Source organism: Pelmatolapia mariae, linkage group LG8, assembly GCF_036321145.2.
Source record: "Pelmatolapia mariae isolate MD_Pm_ZW linkage group LG8, Pm_UMD_F_2, whole genome shotgun sequence".
Lineage (NCBI taxonomy): Eukaryota > Metazoa > Chordata > Actinopteri > Cichliformes > Cichlidae > Pelmatolapia > Pelmatolapia mariae.
In genome coordinates this window covers 23,190,169-23,204,727 of record NC_086234.1, presented here as the reverse complement: position 1 = coordinate 23,204,727, position 14,559 = coordinate 23,190,169, and the positions used below count along the sequence as shown (strand labels likewise).

General features: G+C 40.0%; 1 protein-coding gene across 1 annotated transcript in view; it reads left to right on the top strand.

Annotated features, from left to right (window-relative positions):
- Positions 1-11,664, top strand: part of LOC134632807 (urotensin-2 receptor) — a 58,607-nt gene extending 46,943 nt beyond the window's left edge. The window contains exon 4 of the mRNA XM_063481620.1: positions 9,641-11,664. The gene's annotated coding sequence lies outside the window, so the exon portion shown is untranslated. The remainder of the gene's footprint in view (positions 1-9,640) is intronic.
- Positions 11,665-14,559: the final 2,895 nt, after the last annotated feature.

Below are 14,559 nucleotides of genomic sequence, written 5' to 3'. Positions count from 1 at the left end.
GGCCCAAATCGAGCTTCGTAGTGCAGACCTCAGCAGAGTGTGATTTGTGAGGGGAAAAAAATGAAAAAAGACTTTGGGGGGAGGGGTATGTGTGTCTTGTCCCTACCAGGGATAAAAATAATTTTAGCAGAGGCAAAGATAAGTAGACCAGAAGGGGGAAGTCCCACATATCCCGTCTCAGCAGATCATACCCTGAGCCTCAGGCTTGTTAACACTTCTGAATATTTTAGCCAGGTGGATTTGTATGTTCAAGGCCCTATGATGCTCTCTCCCTCTCTCTTTCTCGCTGTCTGTCTCTTTATATCTCTCACTTCTTAAGAATTTGTATGTGTGTGTCTGCTATTATCTTTGTTGTGTGAGTCTAAATGTGCTTACAAAGTCACCTGAGAGAACCATCTGAACTTTGAGGACAGAAAGTTCGTTGACTGTATTATGAAGGCAGGGTTAGGGTTAGCCCCTAATAGATGGAGTTAAGGTGCCCTCATTACAAAAACACTTCACCATGACGTCATGAAAGACAGATTGTTGGTGATAGCTGATTGGAGGGTGAATGTGTGTAAATCTTAGATAGAAAGCACTTCAACGTAGGAAACAAGAGCTTGTGTAAATGGGTGGATCAGACTGTATAAAACACTTGGAGTGTGCAAGTAGAGTTGAGTGTGCAATATTTAGTATAATAATGTCATTTAACAGGATCCTATCAGGCTACTCTAACTTAACTGAAGCAACATACGGTAACAAGTTTTAACTCTTTACTCCTTGAACACCTACTAAGGACGATCCTTGAAGCTCTCCTCTGATCTGAGTGGTGTCTGTCATATTTCAGGCTTGCTTATAGAACAAAATGACTGGGTTTGCATCAGGAATGAGTCAGGATGGTCTCTGCCTTTGTAGGTACCCAAAACCAGGAAACTATTCAAATGGTCATCAAACCACATCTTTATGGATATTTACAGAGGTCTCCAAACTCATTAAGAGTACTCGGGTGGTTGTCAGGGAAAGAGTGAAGACAATTGGCCCCTGAACTGCTAAATTAAAGTGCAGAAACTTCTCTAAGCTTGACTATCAAACTAGGCTGCATGCACTTTAAAGATAATTATGGAAGCACCAATAGCTAGGTGAAGACATATGTTCAGATGGCATGAATGCTGGCTTTATTTGGAGCGAATACCTACTGATCTGAGAACTTTTACGTGAACCACCTAATGAATTTTTACTGCATAAACAGACCTCACAGTCCCACTTCATCTGATGAGCTAAAGGTGACTTCACATACACCTGTCAAACCTCACAAACACAGAACACTGCTAATCAGTGCATGTTCAGCTCCCACTGATTAGCAGAAAGGACGTGCTTAATGCAGAATAAACTCCTATAATAAGGGGCCTCATGGATGGATGGATGGATGGATGGATGGAAAGCTTGGTAGTTGAACCGATGGCCTGCCATAAGTTACAGTTTGATATAATAGGGATGGGTTCTTACAACAAAAAATGAAAGCATGGATGTGGAAATCATCATAATAGATCGCCTTTAATTTTCCAAGGTCTCCAACCCTATTCCTAACACTAACCCTAGGTATATCCAACATGTATTCTCTCTTTTTATTACATTGTTAAACATTTATATGTCATTTTAATTGGTGCGTATTAAAAAAAAAGTGGAAAACATGATTTATGAAAGCAGAAATCCTTAAAATATTTTACTACAGATCAGTTGGACATTTAGTCTCAACAAACCAGGTACTGAAGTATCCAAGCATCCAAATAAGAGTCCATTGAGTCTCTGCGTGTGACTTCTTATTGCTGTGTACTATGAAAAAAAAAACAGAATGAAACTGAATCAGAGGAGAGGCTGAATGAGAAACTGATGATTCTCTCTTCCAGAAATTGTCACAGCACCTGCAAACAACACAATAGAGTGGAGAATGCCTTTAAGTATCCCTATTGTGTGCCAAGTTTGTGAGTGCACACATGTGCATTCTGCACTTTGCAGAGTGCTTACCTTTACAGGGCAGGGCGATGTTAAGTGTTCCAGTCAAATGGATCCAGTAAACAGGATGTGGAAACACTGACATGCGCGTCATTTCAAAAAGCATCCACTCACGCGAATACGTACTAACACATTCGGAGGCGAACGCATTACACTTGAAAGTCAATGCAGCTAAAAGTACTGCTCTGGTCCAGCATATTCAGAAAGATATTAAAGCATAATGAGAGCTCAAAGACTAATGCAGTTTGCTCATTTCCTTCAACATTTTGTGCTTCAAAACATTCAGGTCATGTTCACAATTGTGTTACTTAGTCGTCGTTTGGTTCTTCCCTTGTGGTTTCTAAATGTCTTCCTTTGTCTCTGCATCATCTTTGCTCCACTCTCTGTGTTCTCTGTTTGTCTTTGCATTCTAAGTCTGTTTTTAATTACTTTCTCTTTTATGTTGCTTCACATTGCTTTAATTTGTCTCTTCCGGCCTTTAGATTGTGTCCTCCGCACTGGTTTCAGCGTTGTGTTGCCTTCAGCACTAAGTTTCAAAGGTTCAGACAATAATATAATGAAATTACGTTGAATAGACGTGTTGTATATACATTCTTAGGTAGATGGGCCATTTTACTCTGTCCACCACTTTGGTCCAGGATGGTTTTTGAATTTGGCTCGATGGACTGTGAATTTCTGAATGGACAATTCTCCCTACAAGTAGCACCATTAGTACAGTTTTTGAATTATACAGTATTTTTGTGCATCATCAAACACCTGTGAAACTAGTGGCATTGGTTTGTGTTTAGTTCCTTGGAATGATAAAGGCAATAAGACAAACACAGTGCTGGAGGGTAAAGGAAGTGTGGGGAAATGAGTGGGCATAAAGAGAATCAGACTAGGGTGATGAAAACAAATGAGACCAAGTCTCACAGCTGCAAAATGTGTGTTATATATTTTGACTTTTTTTTTGATGCAAATTAAATTGCACAACAATGTAAAATGAAAATGATGACCAGTTTATGAAAGGTCGGGGTGGCTGGGCCGTTGTGATAAGATATAAGCAGTGAGACTTTAATCCACACTTAAGTCGATCCAGGTGGGTGTTGGAGTTCACCAGGGCTGCTCTTTGTCACCGAGTCTGTTCATAATTTTTTTGGACCGAATTTTTAGGTGGAGTCAACTGGCGGAAGGCTTTTTGTGGATGATGTAGCTCTGTTGGCTTCAGGGTATGGCGGCCTCCAGCTCACAGTGAAGCAGTTTGCAGCTGAGTTTGAAGCGGCAGGAATTAGAATTAGCACCACCAAGTCTGCCCATTATAGATCTATCTTTATGAAGTTGGGAGACAAGTTGTTGCCCCAAGTTGAAGAGTTTTAGATTTTGTTGATGAGCGAGGGAAGCAGGAGGCTGACAGATGGGCCGGTCTGTTGTGTTAACGAGCTGAGCACGCAAGCAAAGTTGTTTATTTACTGGTTGATCTACATCCCGATCTACATCTCACCTGTGGTCACGAGATTTGGGTAATGACTAAAAGAATGAAATTACGGATGCATGCAATGGAAATTTGCCTTCTCCAAAGGGTGTCCTGGCTCAGCCTTAGAGACAATGTGAAAAATTCAGTCTTTCAGGAGGGACATAGAGTAGAACACTACTCTTCTGCAGCGATAGGCGATGAAAGGCATCTAATTAGGGTACCTCGAGGGGTCACAGCAATCAGTGTGTGAACAGTGAACATTAACAGGCTTGGATACTGGTCTATAAACAATTTCAACACACAGCACATAGCACACAATTGGGAAATGTTAGCCCCTCCTCAATCTGGCATTAAAAAACTAATGTGAGTTGTTTAACCATCAGTATTGTCTGTGGGTATTTAAGTATTTTACATGCTGTTAAAGGACATTTATGCATCACTATTCCAAAATAAAATATTAAAAGAAAATAGCTGAGGACCATTTGTTTAATTTTTACTCTCACAGTGAGCTTACTGGGAACGGACTAATTAAATATTTCCCATCTCAAAGATACTAAACGCATTGTTCAAATTACGCCTTAGATTCCATTGTAGTGCCCGGTCTTTTTCTTTATTTCTTTTGTTCTTTTTTCCGAGGGAGATACTGATTACATTTGGGAACCTTCTGCAGATATTGAGAAAAACACAGCCTCTTTGATGAATATTCATTAATCAAAGGGCCTGGGTTCATCAAGATGTAGCGAACAGGAAAGGTCATTTTTATTGCGCTGGAATTTTTCTTCATTGAGTGTCTCTGTGGAACAAGTGAAAAGACCATTGCAAGCAATCTGTCTATACTTTAATAATTTAAATGAAGTTAGAAGTACACTGAAAATAGCAGATAATATTATTCTGGACCACCCATCATTTAAGCATGCCTTTATTCAGCCCAGAAAAGACCGAATTTAATTGATTCTTTGTGTCAGTATACTAGGAATGGCATATATAACACCAACTGCATGGGCTTTTCTACTTGTGTGTAACCGCAATAAATCTGTAAAAAGATGAATGGATGCCGAATGGATGGATTTGCATCTGACCCACATCCATATGATTAGAATAACAACAAGGACCGTGGTAAAACGCAGACTTAGGGAAATGTGAGCTATGAGAAGACATTTTAGGTTGAGGCCAAAAGTGAATGAATGTTCAATCTATAACAATAAAGCTCGCGGTGATGCTAACATGATGATTATTTAGAGTGTTCAATAAGCCCTTAGTAGTGTTGCACTTAGCTGTAGAAAGTGCTTAAGAGAACTGATGCTGTCTGTTGTAATGTCATTAAGCTGTTGCTCTGGTACTACAGTGCATGACTCCAGGATCAATTAAACAAGATCAATTTTAAAAAAACAAAAACAAGGTGAGGTGAAGGAGAGTCCATCTGTTAATTGTCTTAATCCATTTGCAAACTGTCAGCAGGGCTGCCTATATCAAAGCACACACGATGAGTAATGGCAGCTCCGTGTTATTTTCAGAGTCTAGACCAATTAGCGAGAGCTTAAGTGCTTGTTGCTCTATGGACTTGGCATGTACAATCTATATGTTTACATCACAAATAAAATATATTGATTAGTACAGCAGCAGTGAACGAAGTTATTCAATAATTTGTAACAATCAGTAATACAGCAATTAATCAGATTGGCAAGGCGTTCATTGACGAATGCAACCCTCACCTCCCAGAATTCTCTGTAGTGCTCTGCTTTAGTCTTCCCACTTCATCTCATCCTTTATTTACCAATTAAGTCATATATATCTTGATCAACAATGTTGGAAGTAAATCTCTATAAAGTAATTACATTTTTCTTTAACAGCACATATAGAGTCATTTTCAGTAATCACACTGCAGTTTAATCACACAGTGGCAAAGATTTGTTACTTGGTATCTGACTTCAGGAGGAGTCCACTACTTTTTACACACGGTGTAATTTTATTTCACAAAAGGACAAGAAAGAGCAAGTGTGGCTTGAAACAACTGCTGATAACCTGACATGGACTCTTTGCACAAAGCTAGTACACAGTGAAGCTAAAGTGTATGCTGACCCTGGCCAAGCAGTCAGAGCCTGACAAACAGGTAACAAAAGCAGTGATGAGCAGTCAGGCTCGTTTCATGTCTGCCCTGTTCGCACCTGTTTCTACAATGGAATTGCATTGGCAATCTCTTTGAAGTGCTCTTTGGGCTGCTTTTCAACTTTGCACTCAGCTTTGTGTTAATACTAAAACACCAGGAAAAAGGTCTTGTGTGTGTCCATATTAGGATCAAGATTTATGCTATTGCGTGGCCTAAGGTTTACTTTGTTAAATAATAAATATGCTACAATCCATCTCAAGGCCACGTTAAAGTAATAACACAAAAATAATGTAAAGCATCAGTAAAGTGCAGGTAAGTACTGTGTAATACATACTGTGTAAAGACAAGGCCTTTAAACAACAGACACCTAAAATCTGTGCAGTTTTTTTCCTGCCTGTCCTCCCTTAGACATTGTCATACTGTACCACATATAATGTAAAATCTAAAATAACACAAATAGATAGGACTTAAAAAATATTATTAAATACACGTTAAAAATATTTTTGAGAGTCCCCTCATTCTTACTGCCGCTGTTCACACCGACCATGTAATCTCGCAGAATGTATTTGCACCACTGCATTTGGCACAAGTGGTCAGAGCTCAAAACTTGCAGGTAACACTGGTAAAATAATACTATTTTACCTCAGACACACAGCTAGATGCTGCTCCAGGTCAGTCGGCTCTCTGAAATTATTTCTCCCTCCTCACATGTGTTCCCAACACTGCCCGCAAGACCTGGGTCAAACCATGAAATTCCCCCTCTCTCTTCTCATGAAAAATTGGATGGACCCAGAATCTCAGTTTCTTAATTTTCTTTCTTTAAAACATCAGGAGCAAAACCAACAAAAAACCCATCAGGAGCAGTTCATCATCGCTTGATGTCAACTTTGTTTTCACACCGTTTATTTTAGGGTAAATTTTTGTACGTAACACGACAAGTTCTGAAAAATCCAGACTTTCTTGTCAATTTTAGGCTTTACCAATAATAAGAATCAGTCCCATGAATGGTGAGTGATTATAGTCCATGGTTAATTTTGGTAAGCACCTCATAGTATAACAGTCATGTTGACTACAGTGGATTAATAATAATGGTTTGCATTTATACAGCACTTTTCTGGGCACCCAAAGCGCTTTACAATTCCACTATTCATTCACTCTCACATTCACACACTGGTGCAGGCAAACCACAGTTGTAGCCACAGCTGCCCTGGGGCAGACTGACAGAAGCGAGGCTGCCATATCGCGCCATCGGCCCCTCTGGCCAACACCAGTAGTTGGTAGGGTAAAGTGTCTTGCCCAAGGACACAACGACCAGGACAGGATCGAACCCCCCTGAACCACGGTCGCCCCAGTGGTGTAAGAGTTAACATTGTTACCTCACAGGAGCAAACTGGGGTCTGCATAGAGCTTCCAGGTTTGTGCTGTGCCTGTGCAGGTTTCCCACCCCACACCTCAAGTTAAATGAGGGATTATGAAAATGGGTGAATAATCTACATAAACCTCTGTTATAACCTCAGGATAAAAAGGCTCGGAAACTCAAATGCCAATTTCAGGACGTTTACTGACCACTTTCTGTAACAACCACAGCTAGTCGCAACACATACAGGAAACTGTCCCACACATAACATTCCGGCAGGGAGAACCCTGAAAAACCTCTGAAGGTTCCGGGGTGCAACGCCCCCAAACATACATTAACAACAACACTGTCTATAACAACCTCCTTATCACACAACTCATTAGCTGCACGTGTGTTCATTATCTGTCTCCATGCAAGGATGCTTCAGTAACTTGTTTTATCTATGAGAGTACGTGCTGAGGAGCACAAAAGTAAAATTACTATTGAAGAGTCTGTCACACATTTTGTGATTATTTAATGCGTTTTTTTGTCTTTTGCTTAAAAAAAACCACTTTCTGATCACATTTCCCTAACTACCTTTAATGATGTTCTTCTGGCAATCCTCCTCTACTGATGAGCTCCACATCTGGATTCAGATGTGCATTCTCTGCAGCATCCTTGATTTGTGGTCAGACTTTTGGGAAATTTTGCCTGCAAAAGGCCTGTGAAGACTCTAGCATAATTTCTCTGACCTTTTTGATTAAACTCAGATAAATGTGCACTTACTTTTGAATAAGATGACTATTCTAACACCTTATGCTTTCCGTTGCTGAGATTGAAATCCATCAAGTAAAGCTGCAAAGACGATAACAACAGAGCAGATTATGAAGATTGATTTTTGTTTTAAAAAGGGAGCTGGGGTTAAGCTAACTATTTAAAAGTTGTTCCCTTAGAAATAGTTGTATACTGTTGTAAAAAAAAAAAGAAGAAGAAGAAGAAGAAGAAGTAATGCAGAGGGCTCTAATTATTACTCATAAATTATGTTTGTCTCTGACAACACCCCATTGTGCCCAGAGTAATTTGGCCCAAAGCAGAGCAGGAAGTGAGATCTGCTTTGCATTCTCATACCTTAGGCTTCCTCCCAATACACTTGCACAAATCCCTATCCTACTCAGCATGCACACAAGTGCTTTCTTTTGGTGATTAAATATTAACACAAAGCTAAGAGCAAAGTGGAAAACCAGCCCAAAGACCACTTCATCGAAAAATGTGGCCACAGCAGTTCTTCTGTTGGCATGAGTACAGGTACAAATGGAGGCTCCAGTGTTATAAGCATGACTACTCATCTCTGCTTTCATTACCTACTGGTAACAACTCTTTGATTGCTTGGGTTGACTTGGTTCAGGAGTGGCTATGGGGAAAAAGAAGATGTCTCATTTGGGATGTTTTGGCTCGTGTATCTCACATCCTCGTGTATCTCACATCCTCGCTGAAGAAGCAGTGATGTGAGTAAGGCTATGTCTACACTGATAAATTTGAAAACAAAGTTTTCGTCTAAAAACGCTCCGCGTCCGTTTTCAGTCGTTTCATCCACACTGAAAGCGCTACGTCCCTGTACTGCGCATGCATAAAATGTAAGACCATTCAACCTGCATCATTTTCATCTGCCGTTTGTTTACTTTCCGGCTCTTTGAAACGTCACGGCAAAATGTCGAGGAAAAGTGCCGAGTTTTATCTGGAGCTATCTGGAGCATGTCCAAACTTATATTAATCTTTAATAGGGCTGACAAAATTGAGAGCAAACAAAACAACTGCTGTACAATGCCGTCCGCCGTCTTAGTTGAATTGGTCACATGACTGCATCATATGACTAAAATGTGTCACCGTTTTCGAAAACCTCAGTTTTCGCAGTCCACACTGCGACGCGAGAGAAAAAGATGCGTGCGGACATGGCCTGAGAGACACTGTAGCATGAATAGTCCCTGTTGGATGGATGGAGGGGTGGATGGATGGGTTGGTCACACATTGGAAGTTAATGCAAGATAATGCTGTTTATTTCCATAGTCCAAGTTACTTGACAGTGTCTGTTGTACGCCTTTATTGGTGTTTACGATTGTGGCCATGGCAATGAAGAGCCTGTATTTGTAACTGCAAACCTAAAGTTGTTTTGTGCCTATAGGCAAGATTCTGATTCTCCACTACCGATTATAACCCATAGGAATAAATCTTGGAAACGTAGTACCCTCATGGACTTTCAAACAATTCTGCAGGAATGATAAAGGTGGACACATTTTGTCTGTGAAAAGCTGTAGCTTCAGCTCCATATTCCAGAGGTGCAGTTCATTTAAAGAGATTATACATAGTGTACGGTGATAAACTTTCTTTTGGAACAAAAACCAAACACCCCAGGGATGATAGCACTGAAACTGTAGACACCGTTTACTGCTAATCTGATCCTGCCAGGCAATCCTGTTTACTGTGCACTCTAAATCACACTGTAATGATTTCTTTGAGCTCAAGATGTCTGTTTAAGCAACTTGAAAAGAGAGAGAAAAAAAAGCTGTGACTACCTTCGTAAACGCACGCTGGAGCTGATAACAGCTTCTTTGCTATTTTTACCTCCATGTTGCTTCCAAAGAGGACACACTGTGCAAGTAGGGAGTGTTTGTGTGTGTACATGTACAAGTTTTTTTTTAGAGGATTTACAACCACAGTAATTATAGCCATGCTCTGTCCTGTGTGTCCCTGACAGATATGACTGAGAGCTGTGAGGGGACACAAAAAGAAGAAGCAGTTGGAGACACAGATGGGAGCAGAGCCCGAACTCCACTTCACTCCATTCGACCACAAGTGAGACTGAGGACAGAGAAGATGTCTTGAGTATTTTGTTTTTTAACATGTGCGGACACAATTATGTTAAATGAACACCTGGAGGAACCAGTGCTGTTGGACACAATGTACAAAACAGAACCCCCTCTCTTCACCACCCTTACATGTATATTCATCACTTGCAGAACTTCCCGTCGCACAGAGAGAGACCAGCGTCTTAAAAACACAGGCTCGTCATATTTTTTCAGGTTTTCTCCCATGCTTGCTTTCTGTGCTTGCGCTGGGTCAGCCTGCATGCTGGCCCAGGGCAAGCTGTTATATCCTGGCGACTGAGAGAAGTGTACAGTACATGCTGCTGATGCACAAGTGGGAGGAAAAACAGGAATCGAGGCTTTGATTTTGAATAACACAAAAAAAACAAAAAACAAAAAACAAATGTAAAAACAATGTACTTACGCTGGTCAAGTGGCAAAATATTACACAATGTCTTTAGCTGGTCCTCGCGACCCCTTCTTGGAGGGCACTGTAAATGTTTTGTTCTTCAAAACAGCAGGTAGAAAAGGATACCTACTACAAATGAAGACAAATTGTAAATGCTAAAACATGAATGCTGTTATGAACTTCTAAACTCCCACTCTCTGGATTTCCTGTTTTATAAAGAGCACTCATGAGATACTCCAAAATAATGGACCCCTAAGGAGCTGTAATCCAAATATGTACATTGTGTGGTGATTTTCTGCAACCACCGTAAAGAGTTACTTTCTTTTACTGATGTGCTCATCTGCTCTGGTTTGTATGGAAGCTTGTTTCCGCCACTGAAAATGTTTTTTTTAGCAATTCATAACTGAAAATTTTATGTTATGTATCTCAAAATTTTGAGTTAATCAGCTAAAATGTTTAAGAAAATAACTGCCAATCAGGAAGCGCTGTAGTCAACATGACTGTTATACTATGAGGTGCTTACCAAAATTAACCATCATTTCGATGTTATCCGGAAGCAGAACATGGAAGGCATTAGCTACCAGTGCTACAGCTAAGCTAGCAATGCTACAGCTACACTATATAAATGCAAACCATTATTATTAATCCACTGTAGTCAACATGACTGTTATACTATGAGGTGCTTACTAAAATTAACCATCATTTCGATGTTATCCGGAAGCAGAACATGGAAGGCATTAGCTACCAGTGCTATAGCTAAGCTAGCAATGCTACAGCTACGCTAGCAGCACTCGGCTGAGTTACCAGCGCTACTGCTGCTTGTCATAAATGTTCAAACTGAGGAGCATCGGTTTAGCTTAGTGGGATGAGCAGGTGACCATATGCTATATGGCCAGGGAGAGCAGTAGACCCTGGTTTGATATCACTACCTGATTTTCAGTACGCATTTGTCTATGCCATCTGCTTCTGGGTAAGCAGCTTCCTGATTTGCAGAGTTAAGTCAAAATTCCAACAAAATAACTCAAAATTTCAAGTTATGCTTGTCCTCTTTTCTCCTCTCTTGAATCCCTACCAACCAATAACGTCAAATAGCAAAATACTGGCATCTTTTAGAAAAACAGCTTTCATGTAAGTAAAACTAATGGGTATTTGTAGTGTTTTATTTCAGTGCAGACACATTATTGATTGTGTATTTGTGAAAATAAAAATAAAATATGTGCTTTTGTTGTCTAGAAGCAGGTGTAAATAACTATTTTAGCCATTTAGCTTCATCCAGTCTTGTTGAGGCTTTCTTATGAGCAACCCTGCTGCACCCTGTGGTTGCATTACGGCCAATTTCTGTACAAATGGATGGGAAATTGAATGGCTGTTGTAGATTGGCTGCCAGGTGCAATTTCTTTGCGTTCTAAATGTAAAGCCACCTTAAATAGAAGCCTTTTCAAAACGACAGGAAAAAAAAGAGAAATTTCAACTCTTCTTGCCATGCCCAAAAATAAAAATCAATAATCCATCTTAAACTGGTTCTATTATTCTTTTCCCCTTTTTTAAGTCATAAAGATATTGTTAGCCAAAAAATCCAGCTCCAGACTGGTCTTAACCTTGATTCAAAACATGTTTTTTTTCTACAGAGCCAAGTTTGATGTCAGTGAGAACAGATATCCCTAACAGCACTGTCTGAAGCACATGGCTCTGGCTGTGAGCACAGAAGCTACAGAAACCTGCTGTTTACATCTTTTTTCTGTAAGAGTCATGAGAAACTTGCCTTAAAGAACAAGGAAAGGAAGCAAAAATGGCTTATTTTTGAGATCTGAGCTGAGGTGCTAAACCAGGCCAAGTTCATCTGTATAGCACAAAATCACAATTGCTGCCACAAGGAACTTTATACCCAACAGTATTGGGTGGAGGGGAAACAACAGTCAAGCAATAGGTGATGATGGGAAGAAAAAAAACTTCCCTTTTGATAAAAAAAAATTAAAAAGAGAAAAACCTTTAGCAGAATCAGGCTCAGTGAGGGGTAGCCATCTGCTGTGACCGGTTGGTGGTGCGGGAAATAAGAAATAAAAAAGGCGAGCAAGGATACCCACAAGTGACTTTGTGGTCACTTGTGGGTGAATTTTGTTCCCTTTGTTACCTGTTTCCAGGCAAAGCTAGCCAGGTGCCTGTGATTGCATCACAAACACTGTAAAAAATAAAGAGTGAGGAGATCACCCTGCAAGACAAAGTTCAACTTTGTATTTCTTAGTTAGTCTGTCTAAACCAGGGGTCGGGGAACTCCAGGCCTGAAGGGCCGGTGTCCTGCAGGTTTTAGATATCACCCTGGGTCAACACACCTGAATCAAATGATTAGTTCATTACCAGGCCTCTGGAGAACCTCAAGACATGTTGAGGAGGTAATTTAGCCATTTAAATCAGCTGTGTTGGATCAAGGACACATCCAAAACCTGCAGGACACCGGCCCTCGAGGCCTGGAGTTCCCCACCCCTGGTCTAAACTGTTGCTTTAAAGGCAAGAGCCAGCTCCTCGCTTTCAGACAAATATCTGATTTCCCTTCTACTCACACCACGGTATTCATACTGAGTAGTTACTAAAACAAAACAAAAATCTGTCATGCAAATTCAGTTTTCATGTTCTGCAGTCTGGTGGTCCACGGCAAGATTAAAGCAGCCACATGATTCAGCCCGCTCAGTGGAAGTCCTTTTTTCCATCTCATCCCTGTGATGCAGCATCTAGCTAGTGGTACAGAAAGGGAGCGAACAAAAAAGGGGTAACTTTTATGAACTGGCAGGTAATTTCAAATTCAGTGTTTCACACAGAGCAACATGTAGCTTATGATACGCAACCGCTTTATTTGGAGTTTGGCACAAAATTTAACAGTAAGTTAAGGGAACAGTAACCGTTTTATCCAGGGAAGCAAAACAAATGTTGATGTGTAATCATTTATTTATATAAAACAGGAGATTTCTAATGTAATCTTGAAATTTAAAGCTTAAATCTAATGTTCTTTAGGTTTTTATTAATCGGATATACGATCTGTACTGCTGAAGCGATCTGGATATTTCATATTGCACGGTACACCTGAGCTCAGGGTTCTTCCTCCTGCCAAATCCCGTATTAATACCTGGTGTTTTCCTCTGCAAAAAGCTTTCAGAGTCATGGGTTTGTTCCCCTACTGCATCTCTTGGATTGCCATGAACTGATGAACAAATGCAGCCTATTAGATTTGTCTTTAACGGGATTGAATCTAAATTAGCGTTATGGCTTGCAATATTCTGTATTTTCTTGCATGGAAAAAGTGTGAAGAAGAGTCCAAAACAAAGAATGAATAGGTCTCAAATGTCTTTATAGCTATGTGTAGCTTTAGCTTGATTCACAAACTGCTAAAAACACATCAATATGGTTAGAGCACGGCATGATATCACCGTGTTGGTGTTTTTCCTACACCATCATAATGATGTTGGTACACGATCAACACTACACTGACCAACGACCTTGTCTTAGCATTCACTTAGCATTAGCCAAGCTGTTAAAACTATTGCAAGCCAACATTATCACGTACAAATTAATAAAGAAAACACTTCCTTCCATCACCCCTAACCCCTGAGCCTGGTTCGGGCGGAGGTTTCTTTCTGTTAAAAGGGAGTTTTTCCTTCCCACTGTCAAAGTGTGGGGGGTGGGGTCATCTGATTGTTGGGATTCTCTCTATTTTTGTTGTTTTATGTAAACAAAGACTCTTAATTTCTTTTTTCTCCACATTCCACCCATATGGAAAAGATATATATAAATCTTATAAAGTTTTTATCTGTCTTGCAAGAAAATGGTATGAAAAGCATACAAGAGTGAAAACAGATATAAGATCCCTTGAAAAATTATATAAATGAAACTTGTAAGTTTTGGATACTTACTAAAACAATATATGAAAGTAATGAGAAAGTGGCCACTTTCATGAGTAAATCATATAAGCCTTATATGATTCACTATATGAAGTAGGCCAAATCTTATGCAAGTCTTTTATACGTTTTTTCTATTTCTTTTCCATATGGGCAAAGCTATGACGTCACAACAACTGGTCAGTTGCATTGTTCGTCCTGGACCAATAGTATTAACAACACCATTCTTGATCGGCCGGCCGCTCCTGGGAATGTTCACTACTGTTCCATGTTTTCACCATTTGTGAATAATGGCTCTGACTGTGGTTCGCTGGAGTCCCACAGCTTTAGAAATGGTTTTATAACCTTTCCCAGACTTAAAGATCTTAATGACTTTGTTTGTTATTTGTTCCTGAGTTTCCTTGTATCGCTGCATGATGTCTGGCTTTTGAGGATTTTTTGGTCTACTCCACTTTGTCAGGCAGGTCATATTTAAGTGAAACTAAACTCAGCTTTCCAAAAATGTGAGACACTA